We start from the raw sequence: 13,084 nt of genomic DNA, 5'->3' as shown, positions 1-13,084 counted from the left end.
AGCCGGGAAATGACCACTACTAAAATGCCATCAACAAAATCCCTCATTTCGCTAAACCAACCTGACCCCACACACGCTCTGGTACTGCCAACAGCCCCGGGCTCACAGGACTCATCGGTTCGGTCTGCAGGCCCGCCGGAGAACACTAGAGGCATCCCCAGAGATGTCACCTGACCCATGCTGCTGGCACCCAGCCCCTGCAGAGCTGCGGGGCCCGCATCCCTGGCCCACGTCCTGCACAACTCCTTGGCTCAAACGAACCTACTCAGCTCCTCCGACCACCGTCATTGTTCAGCGTCTCAGTGGGATTCAGAGACCGGAACAGGTCCTCGAGTCCTGTCACATCCAATTTCCTCCTCCGGGGGGGTGGGGGGACCATACATTACCCAGACAGTTCTTGAATGTGCAAAAGCGTGAGGGAGGGATAGAAGGAAACAGGAACCCGCACTTGGTGACATTACCAGAAACACGTTCTGACTTCAGATGATGGTTCTGAGAAAGGGCGGCGTAGGTGGGAAGGAACGGGCACATTTTGGAGGTGTCGGTGACAGGACTCACGGAGGGACTGAAGGGAAATAGGGAAAGAGAGGAGTCAAGGGTGACCCCACGATTTCCCACCTGAGCAGTGGGAACAGGCAGTTGCCATTTACGGAGACGGGGCGACCTGAGCAGGGGCCGAGAAGCCCGTGTTGGGCGTGTTCTGCTTGAGACACTTAAAAGCTACCCAAGCAGAGATGTGCACTAAAGCAGCAGGAGCTTAATGATGCTGATAATAATATTTGCCGTTTTTTAAAAGATTTATTTATCTGAGAGAAAGAGAGCAGGGGGAGAGACTCTCAAGCAGACTCCCAGCCCAGCATGGAGCCCGACGCGGGGCTCGATCCGACGACTCTGAGGTCTCAACCTGCGCATAAACCAAGAGTTAGATCCTCAGCTGACTGAATCACACAGGTGCCCCATTATTTATCATTTCTTGACCACCCAGCCTCTGGATCTCCCCATCGCCCGAGTCACCCTGGGTCCCTCTGATTCTGCCCTGGTGTCTCACACCCTAAGCTGGGGTTAGGGACCCCTTCTCTGTGTTCACACGGTCTGAAGTATCTCTCCCATAACAGCACTTAGCACACCTTATTATAATTGTCTCTTTCTGGTTTGTCTCCCCCCAGACTAGAAGTCCTATGACAGCAGGCGCCAGCTGCATTATTAACTTTTGTCTATCAGTCACCCGGTATGAGCTAAATCAAATATTTTAGGGGCTTTCAAAATGCCTCTATCTTCACATCAACCTTGCAAGGAAAATAAAGATCTTCTTTCTCTGGACGAAGAAACTTAGACTCAGAGACGTTATGTAACTTGTCCAAAGTCACTCAGCTTGGTCCATGGAAAGGCTGACCTCTGAACTTGGGTCCCAGTTGGTTTCAAAATCCATGTTCTTTCCCCCATGATCTGTTGACTTTCCTGTCACCCACACAAGACAGAGTTTTATTTTTTTTTTAAGATTTTTTTAATTTATTTGACAGACAGAGATCACAAGTAGACAGAGAGGTAGGCAGAGAGAGAGGAGGAAGCAGGCTCCCTGCTGAGCAGAGAGCCCGATGTGGGGCTCGATCCCAGGACCCTGGGATCATGGCCGGAGCCGAAGGCAGAGGCTTTAACCCACTGAGCCACCCAGGCGCCCCAAGACAGAGTTTTAATACTGATACAGAACTACAGCGACGCCCACAGAAGTGCTTTCCGTTCCCACCCCCTCGACTCTCTCAAGCCCCTGTGAAGGTGTCGCTGGCCCAGACTGGCTACACTGGGGACTGCTGAAAATGAAGGGGCGAGTGTCAAAGGAAGAAGAAGGGTGTCGGAGGAGGTGAGGAAAGTCGGGCCATTCAGACAGGTTTCTTTTTCCATGCACACCTCGCTCTTCTTTCCCAGCCCCCCACGCCCCAGTCCCGCCGCCCAGCCCACGGCTTCCGTGCAGACCAACTGGGAACCTCTGAAATTGAAAACCCCACTGCCTGTCCAGCAGGCAGGTGAGTGTGTGACACGGGGAGGTGAGGAAAAATGTGATCGTTTCCTGACAAACGGCTCATTTCCCTCATCCCGGAACTTGAGGCATTATGGGTAGGGGAGGGAGACATTCCGGGTTTTATCAGGAAAAGATGCCGTCTAGTCTTACTGTGCCACTTTGGGCAAGTGGCTTCACTTCTCGGAGCCTGTTTCCTCTGCTGGAATGAGTCTCCGTGATATTAATCTCACAGGTGATGGAGAGTTTGGGGGAAATTCCTATCAAGGGATCTTCAGAGTCTGGTCCAGAGAAGACACTCAGAAGAAGACAGAAGCTCATTGTGTGGTGGGTTCATGGACAGGAGGTGGCAGGACCCCCCCGCCCAACAACATTCAATGGCAAAAGAAAACTAGCTGTCCCTCCGAGCAGCATGGCATCCCGGAGCTCACCTGCCCCCCACAGGAGGACAGCATTGACAAGGCTCTGATTAACTCCGCCAGAGATGTTTCTAATTTAAACTGAGTTCTGTTGGACAGTTCAACTTGTCAGAGGAGAAGAGCACAACCATGGCTGACCTTTTCAAACAAAGCTAATTGCTTGGGTTTTAAGGTTATAGAGCTGAAATTTTGCCATATATTGATTCGGGGGTGCAAATTTCCCTCCGAATTCCTAATTTCATCTTGAGGAGAAGGTAGGGATTTGTCGTGATACCTAGCCCATCTCCTCCAGGAGGAACATAAATATTCAAAAACTTTCTGCTTCCAAGTCAAGTTGGTCCATGACGCAGTGTAATTTCTTAAGTGAACAATCAGACCCAACTACTTAACTTTTCATCTAGTCCGTCAGTACTTCCCAAGCACGTCTGGTGGGCCAAGCAGCGTGCTGGGCTCGGCAGACACGAGCTCATGAGCACAGGGGACGGGATGGAGGCGGTCGGTGGGAGTCAGGTAATTACACAAATCAAGATGATTTTTGCGTTGGCTCTGGGGGTACTCCCAGAGGGTGGGCCGAGCGGGGCCATGGCAGTGGTGTCCCTGAGGCACGGGCCGAAGTGGGGGCTCTGTCGGGGATATAAAGGCAAGTCAATCTGCTTCTTAGTGTCACCATCCGCCCGAAATTCGAAACACTTTTGGTCATAAAATGCCCCTCCCCCATGACAGACCTCACTTACCAACCTTACCTTGGGTGCTCGGTGATGACAAAGCACAGGAAGAAACCACTCAAGTCAGTGAAGCAGGGGTTCCGAGAAGGCACGCGGCCCATGCAGGCATGGGAAGGAGGGCAGCGGCTGTCTGGCCACCGAGGCACATGGAGCAGTGACCCTGGGCTACAGAGAGCAAGGGCTCCCGGAGCCGGGAATAGACGGGTAGAATGCCCGACAGCGGTGGGCAGGAGGGGCCCCGGGGAACAAGACAGAGTGTGTCCCGGAGAAAGGACAACAGCCACTCGGCTGCAACTGACCCACTTCCAAGAGAAGCAAAGTTTCAGATTTTTAAATAAAAGAGACCCTATTTTTTTTTAAAGATTTTATTTATTTATTTGACAGAGAGAGAGAGAGATCACAAGTAGGCAGAGAGGCAGGCAGAGAGAGGGGGAAGCAGGCTCACCGCCAAGCAGAGAGTCCGATGCGGGGCTCGATCCCAGGACCCTGAGACCATGACCCGAGCCAAAGGCAGAGGCTTAACCCACTGAGCCACCCAGGTGCCCCAAGAGACCCTATTTTTGAAAGTCGTGACAACCAATTTAAAAATCAGAACACCATATGAAAAACAAAGCGCATCCATTGGCCAAAATTAACCTTCTGACCTCTCCACTAGGGGAACCGGAAGAAACGGGGGCCAAGGAAGAAGGAACGAGATGAGAAGGAGTCACCTCCCCGGTGAGAATTAGCCATGGCTGCCTCGCCTGAACCCCTGGTCACACTCCTGGTCCCTCCGTGGCCTTGTTCTATCACATGGATGATCGCGTTAGGCTCGGCCACTCACCTCTCTTCCCCAGGACTCTGTCAGGGCCTCGGGAGCAGAAATGACCCTCAACGACTCGCCATCCACTCTGGTGCTGGACAGTGTTGGGCACCTGGCGAGTGTTCAGCAAATGTTCCTTCGGTGGAATTAATCGGCTGGGCTCCCCAAGGCATTACAAATCACCTGCCAACCTCTTCAGTTTACTCAGACAGTGTAATGCTTACCTACCCCTTCCTGAGCACCTGCCTTACCCCTTGGAATGACCCTGACCTCTTCACACTCCTCATCTCCATTTACCCTCCAACCCTCTCACAGTCCATTTCACAGAAGAAGAGATACAAGCTTGGAGAGATGCAGAAGTTTCTGAAAGCCACAAAAGTATTAAGTAGCAAAACTAAGATCTGACTCCAGGTCCTACCTACCCCGTAGTGCAAAACTGTAACCACCATGTTCCACGCAGGTACAAGCAACAGAAGAGCACCGAGTAATAAAGCTATTATTCCCTGAGAGCATGAAAGCTCTGCATAGACGCGGCCGCTGTTCCTCGTTCAGACAAATGGCTGTGGGTACAATTTATCTAGCAGCACATTCTCTTGCCGGCGTGCCACATGCTTCACATGGGACAGAAGCTCGGTTGTACTATCTGCCACCTCACCAACACCTCGCACAAATGCAGACCCACCAGCCACAGAACTGGACAGGAAAGAGCATCATGCAGCCTCTTATTCCGGTTTCTTCTATTAAAGCACGGGCAGGTGTCCAGAATATGGGATTGACTGATGAAAGCAGGTTGCAACGACATACGTATGATCCCCCCAAATAGTTATTTTTATTATATTAAAGAATGAAATCTTGTCATTTGCAATGACATGGATGGAGGTAGAGAGCTGAGTAAAATAAGTCCATCAGAGAAAGAGAGATACCATGTGATCTCACTCACAGGTGGAATTTGAGAAACAAAACAGATGAACATATGGGAAGGAAAAAAAAAAAAAGAGAGAGAAAGAGAGACGGAGGGAAGTGAACCATAAGAGACTCTTAGCGATGGAGAACAAACTAAGGGTTGATGGAGAGAAGTGGTGGGGATGGGCTGAATGGATGATGGTTAAATGGATAAATAGGCACTAAGGAGGGAACTTTAAAAAAAAAAAAAAAGTTATTTATTTGAGGGGCACCTGGATGGCTCAGTCAGTTAAGCGGCTGCCTTCAGCCCGGGTCCTGGGACTGAGCCCCACCATCGGGCTCCCGATGGAGGCTCATGGGGGAACGGCTTCTCCCCCTCCCTCTGCCTGCCTCTCTGCCTGCTTATACTCTCTCCCTCTCTGGCAAATAAATACATAAAATCTTAAAAAAAAGATTATTTATTTGAGAGAGCGAGCTGAGGGAGGGGCAGAGGGAGAGAAGCCGACTCCCCACGGAGTGAGCGCCCCCAAACAAGGGGCTCAGTCTCGTGCCCCTGAGATCATGACCTGAGCCAAAATCCAGAGTCAGACGCTTAACCTACTGAGCCACCGAGGAGCCCCAAGCAGGGCTCTTTTTACAACGAGCACCGGGTCTTGGGTGTAAGTGACGAATCACTAAATTCTACACCTGAAACCAATATTACACTATATGTTAGTTAACTAGAATTTAAACAAAAACTTGAAAAGAATACATAATAAAAATAATGATTTTTTTTAAATTTTACTTAAATACACGAAATTAAATGGGTCTGTGCGCACGTGGGGAAAGGTGTGCCAGGAGACTCTGTAACTGACGGTGGTGTCTGGGGTGGTGGCTGGACAGAATAGCAAGGGTCAGGCATTTGCTTTTCCATTCCATATTGTTGAATACTTTACCAGAAGCATATATTACTTTGCATTTAGAGAGAAGATACCCAAAAGGGAGGCCATCTGTGCCTCTGGAATTTGTCCTCCACAAGGACAGCCTGGCCATCCTAGGTTGAACCTGTCCGGTGCAGCTAAGCCTTCCCTGGATCCACCATGAGTCCCTCCCTCACTGGAGACACCGAACCACCCACAAAGCCTCCAATGTTCCAACAGGGATGGCAAGACAGGGCACACTCACTCATTATCTTCGGATGATGACGATGATGATGATACCGGCAATTGTTGCCACCATTTACTGAGTACTTTTTCTGTGCCCAACACTCAGCTACGACTTTTTACGTTAACCCACTTAATCCTCATACAAACCCCGTGATGAGGCTTCTGCTGTTATCCTCTGGTGCTCAGACGAGAGGAGAAGCACACACCCTCCCATGGCTATGTGGCATGTCCAGGATTCAAACCCAAGTCTGTGCCAAACCCTCCAGCCACTGGCCCCAGATATTTTCAAGGACACGCTGGAAGAACAGGTGCTAGTGCACGCTGCTGCCAGCATCAGCGCCGTCAGCGCCTTCACCACCATCTCACAGGTGACCAGGCGCCAAGTACCGAGATATGGTGACAAATGTTCTACATAAGGTCATTTACTCAACAATTTGGCCAACATAATCCTCCTATTAAATAGGCAGCACTGGGGCACCCAGGTGAGTCAGTGGGTTAAGCCTCTGCTTTCAGCTCAGGTCATGATCTCAGGGTCCTGGGATCAAGTCCCGCATCGGCTCTCTGCCTAGCAGGGAGCCTGCTTCCCCCTCTCTCTCTCTGCCTGCCTCTGCCTGCTTTCTCTCTCTGTCAAATGAATAAATAAAATCTTTAAAAATAAATAAATAAATAAATAAATATGCAGCATTACCTTGTCTTTACAAATGAAGGAAATGGAAGTTTAGAACAGTCAATGAGCAAAGTGGCAAATCAGAGATGACCCACAAACTATAAAATGGTAACAATCAAGCTTGATATGTAACTTCACTCCATCAGAACAAAGATAATTTACTATTTGATTTCGCTTTAAGTTGGTCTCAAGGTTCCCCCCGTCGGCCTTTTCAGTAAACCATTTTTTTGTTCTGTAGTTCAAACCGCCAGAGTGGTCCAGTTTCCTCTTCTATGATGACGATGACGATGATGGTGATGACGATGACGGAGCATTCAGTTGAGTCAAGAGAATGCCTGAGTATTTGTCCAATGGAGAAATGTCCTTATGTATCACAACAATAGAGAAGGAAATCCAAACTTTCCCCAGACATCTGCCATCCTGACTATATAAATAAAATGTCAGTGGAAACACAAATCATTATAAGATCTATAAATACAAGAACACACTCTGCAATGATATCAGACATGCCACCTATGTCCTGTGTCAAAACCTGAGCCGGAAGACACAGCTGATAGGAACTAAATAAGTTACCATCTCCCCATTCCTGCCACTAACCTCAGGAAGTCATTATATCTGCAAGTGAAAGAAAACTTTTATATTACAGAGTCATGACATTTTTAGGCTAAACAAGATCTTGGAGGTCATCCAGTCCAACCTTGGCCCAGACGTGTCAAGGGCCTCCCCATCATCAAGCGGCCACCGTAGACTCCAACAGAAACTGGATTCTAACAGGGGAGCCTTGCAGGGGAACGAACTCCATCCTCCGTGACCCTCTGGACAGCATCCCGCTCCAGTTCCAACAAATCTCCACATGCCATTCCCAGAGCAAGAGTTTGAATCAAAAAGATTTTCCCAGTTTACTCCCTAGTTCCGCTGATTCAGAAGGTAAATGAGCTGTAGGATAGGAGAGACTTCAGAGAGGGGCAGAAGGCCTGGGTATCACCTAAAGTTATAGGATCCTCCCAAAACAAACAAACACACAAAAAACTACATGTCTAAGAACCCAAGACCTTTGAATGCTCCACACAAAAGAGACAGAAAACAGCTAAATGAACCAAAATGATGAGTGAGTGAATATCTGAGTGTAGCCAGAGGCCCGTGTGATCTTGGCTGACACTCTGTATCTCTATGGATTCCAAAACATAATAACGACAGTACAATAAAACAGATAATCAAAAGGAATCCAAATCTTTACTCATTGTCATGAGTCTTGATAAAACAGAATATTACTCACATACCTTAAACATTTTGGAAAAGGCTTTGCTTCTGCTCCCCACCACCCTCCACAGGGAAAATGACTGATCCCAGACTCACTTCTGAAACATTTCCTGGAAACCCAGCCTACATGGTGCTTCGGACCCTTTCTCCTCCTCCTCTTTCCCCCAACTTTTGCTGGTTTATCATGTAGCTCCCGTGGGCCTCTCTGACATCATTCCTTGCTGCTCTCCCCTCTCATTCCTCAGATCCTGCTCAAGAAAAGAAAGCAAGGGCCCAACGCCCAGAGCAAAACTCACTTCCTTTCATAAGGCAGGGGCGAGACTGAAAACATTGCAAATTAATCTCTTTCATCCCCTTTATACACTAATGTACATGTATTTTTTTAAAGATTTCATTTATTTATTTATTTAACATAGAGAGAGACAGCGAGAGAGGGAACACAAGCAGGGGGAATGGGACAGGGGGAAGGAGGTTTACCGCTGAGCAGAGAGACCAATGCGGGGCTCAATCCCAGGACCCTGGGATCATGACCTGAGCCAACGGCAGATGCTTAATGACTGAGCCACCCAGGCGCCCCATGTATATGTATTTTCAAGATGTATTTTTTGCAAGTCGACTTAAAAACGTACAATTGCCTTTTGATCACAGCAGCTTGTGGCAAAACTGTTTACACTCAACAGCCAAGAGCTCGTACAGAAATTCGCAGCAGCGACGTACTCTATCATCGAAAATTTTGAAGAAGGTACCGCAATCAAGTGCAGCAATCTCAGTCAGCCTCTTTGCGTCCAGGGAGGAAGGAATAAAAATTACAGAGGGCTCACTTATTAGCAGACAGTCCCTAAGCCCTGGCTGAAGTCAGTGCACTACAGAAAGAGGAAAGTCCCTAAAAGAGTATTGTTTAAAAAATCAAAACAAAACAAAACGAAAAAAAAAAAAAAAACACTGCTGGGTTGGTTGGTATTTAATTTAATTACTAGGGGATAAAAGTTCAAATTCATTTTTCATGACTGAAGCCAATTTTTACTTCCTTTAATTACAGTGTGCATTAAAGACCCTCTTCCCCAGCTCTGTTAATGAGACTAAGGAGAGGCGAACGGCTTCACCTCAACACGGAACAATCTATGATTCTGTGTTAGTTTCCACTGATGGAGTTTCACAGATTGTGATCTGCTGACCTCACACTCAGGCCAAACACACAGGGTGGGAAGGCCTGTTTGGAGAAGGTAGGGAAAGAAAAGGAGTATAAACTATTCCGTTTGTTCATTTGACACCAGGCAGATCAAACAGGAGAACAACAGTCACCACGAACGTCTCAAACTTACTTTTCTTTTGTTACTCAGGGACATGACTTTTATCTCACAATCCTAGTAACCACAAACCCCAGGACTGCCTCGTGCCCTGTCTCCAGGAGCACAAGATTTAATTTGGGAAAAATGCAAACTGCTCTTTGATGATCCCTCTCTCGGTGTTAAAAAAGGCTTTACGTTCACAGATCGATCTGAAAGAAACCATTTTAAAAGCTTGTCATCGCGCATTGCTGATGCTGGCTAGGGTGCCCTGGTGGGTTTCACCATTATTAAAACAGCAGACGAAAATAAATAAATAACATACAACAAAGAGGGAGCCCATGTGAGGCCTGAGTAACACAGTGATTGGAAAATCATCTCTGCTTTGGTAGAAGATTGGAATCTAGAAATGCAACCATTTTCATCATCGATATGACCCTTTGTAACTGATTTCAGCGATGGCCCGAAATGGAGGGTGCCTGCTCCTTCGTTACCCACAGTTGATAAATGTGCATCAATTTTTCATTTTGAAGCGTTATTTCCTTTTGCAATTTGCCAAGTGCCTTTTCATGCCCCATTTGAAGACTGTCCCATGAACAAACCTCCTTTGGGGAAGACAAGTTAATTATCTGGCTGCCATTCCGATTGTTGGCTGCTGGAAATAAAATTCTTCGCCGGCCCTGATGGTGAAGCCACCACCACCATTTGACAACGGTCTCAAATTCTCACAGGACCGGTCACACATGAGCAGGAGAGCAATGACCAAGAACACACACGTGGAATCAGGCAGACCTGGGCTCCAACACTGCCCTTACTTTGGGCAAGTTATCTAACCTCTATGAGCCTCTGTTTTCCCCATCTGTAACATGGCAAGAGTCCCTATGTTATAAGTTGATTATAAGCATGAGACAGCACAACGTGTCCCTAGCTGTTGGCTCACAGCAAGCGCTGAACCAGTATTTCTGTTCTGATAAACCGTAACAACCGAACAGTTCCCTTCACTCACCAGAAGATACTGAGGGAGGTGATTTCATGATGCGTCCCAAGGCATTACTGCAGAAACGCTTCCACACGAGACACAGTTTCTCACCCTGCAAATGCTGAGTGGTGCATGTTGGTGACTTCAGGAAGGATGCTGCCAAATGTGTCTTCTGCGTGTAGAGCTATCGCCCATGCTGTTCGTCGGGGAGACTTTTCCAAAGGCAGACAGATATTCCTACTTTTCCAAAGGCAGACAGATACCTCCTTTTTCCATTACACACACACACACACACACACACACCTGCAGCTTGCTCACTAACTACTCTCTTCTATGAGTATATTCTTCTTAGTCATCTAGTTATTAAGAGTGGAAATGGAAGGCCTCTGGGACGGAGCCATCCCCCTCGTTAAAATAATTAGTTGACCGTAAGACAAGAGAAAGAAGGGAGTAGAAAAGTCCCTTTGGTTTGGTATTTAAACATTCAAGCCGTGGGATGCATATTCTAATCTGAGTTTCAGAAGAGGAAAATAAACACTACAAGAGCCAAATATGTATTAATTATGGCTTATTTATTTAGTGCTACTGATGCGTATCAAGCTGTGCAAAAGGTAAATTGAAGGGGGAAATAATGTCCCAGTTCAAGAGAGCGAACCCTCCCCAAGTACCTCCACCTCTGAATATTTTACATCGAGCTCAGTGGCTGATGATGATAGGAAAATAGGAATTAAATCCACGGTCAGGGGCAGGAGGGTAAAAAGAGAAAGCTAAAAGAAGCAATTCCAACCCTGTTTAAGATGTCGGCCATGCCCGGGGACGTCAAGGGGAAGTTCCCCAGCTCCCCAGAACCCTTTGTGAATGGGGAGACGCAAGAGTCCAAGCCCACACAGCAGTTCAGACCACCTTCCCCCAGAGCGCTCCACTGGTTTCTAATCATGCAGAGAGAAGGCTTGGGATGCTCCTAACAAGGCATCCCCACCCCCCATTGAGTTAACATGAAGGAAATCCACCAGTCCTGACAGTGGCATGAGAGAGCTTATAGGAATGTGGTTTTTCAAGTGTTGCTGCTTGAGAAATGCCTGCTGGAAGATTCTAGAATCCTGAACCTCCAGGCTGGTGTGACTCATTGCAGAAGTGCAAGAATCATGGGACATTCCTCTATTGGGTTTTCCCAAAAGACCTTATTTTTTTTTAATCTCCTTGATGGGGGTATAATGTACATATAATACAATTTACTGGTTTTAAAGACACAATCTGATTATTTTTTTAATTTAAATTTAATTTTTAATTTAATTTAATTTAATTTAAATTCAATTAATTAACATATAATGTATTATTGGTTTCAGAGGTACAGGTCAGTGACTCATCAGTTGCATATGACACCCAGTTCTCATTAGATCATGTGCCCTCCTGATGTCCATCACCCAGTTACCCCGTCCCTCCCCAACTCCCCTCCAGCAACCCTCAGCCTGTCTCCTATGATTAACAGTCTCTTATGGTTTATCTCCCTCTCTGGTTTCATCTTGTTTTATTTTTTCCTCTCTCCCCCTTTGATCCTCTGTTTTGTTTCTTAAATTCCATAAGTTAGTGAGATCATACAATAACTATCTTTTCTGACAATCTGATATTTGACAAATGTGTACAGTCATATCACTACCAGCAGAAATCATGACGAGAAGATGTTCATAACCCCAAAAAGATCGCTCATGCCCATCTGCAGTCAACCCCCACCCCAACCCCAGACCCTCGCAACCACACTCATCTGCTTTCTGTCAACATAATTCTTGCCTTTTCGAGAATTTCCTGTGAGGACTCTTGTCCCTGGCTTACTTCATTTTCAATACTGCCTCTGAAGTCCATTCATGTTTGTAGTGTGTATCTGTTGTTCAGCCTTTTGCCCATGGTCTAGTACTCCACTGTGCGAATACACAATGTCTTTATGCATGGTCATTTGCATTATTTCCAACTTGCCGCTGATACAAACAAAGCTGCTACAAACGTTCAAGCACAAGTCTTTGTGTGAACATATTTTACCTCTGGGGGGAAAACAGCTAGGAATGAAATAGCTTGGCCCTCTGGTGAGGGTTGCTGACATTTGTAAGAACTGCCAACATGTTTTCTAAAGCATTTTGCTTTCCCATCCTTGTCAACATTTGTTACTGTCAGACTTTAATTTTAGCCATTCTAGTGGATGTGAAGTGGTATCTATTGTGACTTTAATTTGCATTTCCCTATAATGTCAAGCAACTTTTCATGTGCCTGTTTGCCATTCATTCCTATTCTTTGATGAAATGCCTGTTCAAATATTTTGCCAATATTTTAATAGACTGTCTCTTTTTCTCCAATTTATCAATCATGTTTTCCCATGATTCATTGTTTTTATGTCTTCTCTAACAAAACTTTGCCTAACCTAAGGTTAAAAAATATTTTCTTCTATAAACTTTCCATTGACAGATCTTACATGTAGGCATATGATCTATTTCACTTTAATTTTGTATATGAAATAGGGTAGGGATTGAAGTTCATTTTTGCATGTAAATATCCAGTTGTCCCAACACCATTTGTTGGAAGACAATTCACTTCCCATTGAACTGCCTCCACACAAAGCTAGTGAAAACCTTCAGGTCGATGGGCTCATCAGCAGTAGCTGGAAGTGGGAGGCAGTGATGAGATGATCCTAAAATAATGATAGACGTGTTTAATACACATATTACAGACTCTTATGCCACAGTCATTTAAAGTGATGATAAAGATCTATATTCATTGATGATAAAAAGATATTTAATAAAGTATCACTTAAAGCAATGAAAATTTTATCACTTAGTAAAGTAATGAAAAATTTATCACTTAATAAAAGTGATGAAAAACCATATTACAAAACAGA

The 13,084-nt window shown here is 46.1% G+C and overlaps 1 protein-coding gene across 2 annotated transcripts in view; it reads right to left on the bottom strand.

The window, feature by feature from the left end:
- The window catches only part of CBLN4 (cerebellin 4 precursor), a 167,213-nt gene that overhangs the window by 87,998 nt on the left and 66,131 nt on the right, over nt 1-13,084 (bottom strand). The window contains exon 4 of one of the 2 annotated variants that reach the window (XR_009357409.1): nt 12,671-12,877. The exons of the other annotated variant lie outside the window; for it this stretch is intronic. The gene's annotated coding sequence lies outside the window, so the exon portion shown is untranslated. Of the gene's footprint in view, nt 1-12,670; nt 12,878-13,084 lie in introns of those variants that run through there. 2 annotated transcript variants of the gene reach the window in all.

The sequence above is a fragment of the Mustela lutreola genome, chromosome 9 (genome assembly GCF_030435805.1).
Source record: "Mustela lutreola isolate mMusLut2 chromosome 9, mMusLut2.pri, whole genome shotgun sequence".
Classification (NCBI taxonomy): Eukaryota; Metazoa; Chordata; class Mammalia; order Carnivora; family Mustelidae; genus Mustela; species Mustela lutreola.
The sequence above is the reverse complement of the archived record's forward strand: the minus strand, read 5'-3'. Positions and strand labels throughout refer to the sequence as shown.